This window comes from Orycteropus afer, unplaced genomic scaffold, assembly GCF_000298275.1.
Source record: "Orycteropus afer afer isolate SDZICR_OR568_19922 unplaced genomic scaffold, OryAfe1.0 scaffold01125, whole genome shotgun sequence".
Classification (NCBI taxonomy): Eukaryota; Metazoa; Chordata; class Mammalia; order Tubulidentata; family Orycteropodidae; genus Orycteropus; species Orycteropus afer.
This window is the reverse complement of record NW_006922712.1, coordinates 166,965-167,851: the sequence shown is the minus strand read 5'-3', so window position 1 is coordinate 167,851 and position 887 is coordinate 166,965. Positions and strand designations below refer to the sequence as shown.

At 35.9% G+C, this 887-nt stretch overlaps 1 protein-coding gene across 1 annotated transcript in view; it reads left to right on the top strand.

The window, feature by feature from the left end:
• The window catches only part of LOC103212824 (phospholipid-transporting ATPase ABCA3-like), a 129,843-nt gene that overhangs the window by 64,437 nt on the left and 64,519 nt on the right, over nucleotides 1–887 (top strand). The window lies entirely within an intron of this gene.

Genomic DNA, 887 nt, shown 5'->3' with positions numbered 1-887 from the left:
ACTGCTAACCAGAAGGCTGATGGTTCAAATCCACCAGCCACTACTCAGAAGGAAGATGGGGCAATCTACTTCTGTAGTGATACTTCCTTGGAAACCCAAGGATGGGTCACTATGAGTTGGGTCCAACACTTGACAGCATATAACAACAACAACAAAGCTAGTGCCTGCCGAGATTGCTTGGGGATGGGTTTGAGTGAAGCTGTTTTTACAAGGTTTCCAAACAGGAAGTCATGTGGATTACATCAGCAACATTCTAAAGTGTGTCATGTAGGCACAATTACTACTGATTACATCATACACACACACACACACATATGATAAAAAAAAAAAAAAAAAATGGCAGCCAACCTTCACCCAGAGGCAGAGAAGTTAATATATATAAAGTACCAAATGAGCTAACATTAACTTCAAGACACAGTCCGGCTTGAACTGGTGATGGATGGCCAGTTATCAGACATAGATACTCTGACTCAGACATAGCAGGTCAGCCCCTACCTAATTAGCCCACATGAGGTGATGGAGCAGTTTGGACAATCTCTTGTGCGTAATCCACAAATTTTTATTTTTTACATTTTCATTATTGTTCAAAACATTTTCTAATTTCTTAATTTATTTTTTCATGCATAGATTTAGAAATATGTAATTTCCATATATTTGCAAGTTTTCTACATATATTATAGATTCTTAATATAATTGCTTGTAGTCAAAGCATTTCAATCCTTTGAAATCTATGGCTCAGTATATGGTCAGTCTCAGTAACATGCCACCTGCACTTGAAATAGGTGTTTATTTTGCATTTGTTGGTTATGAAGTTCTACAAATATCAATTAGGTCATAATAAATGAGTGTTGTTCAGATCATCTAGTTCTTTTTTTTTTTTTTTTTTT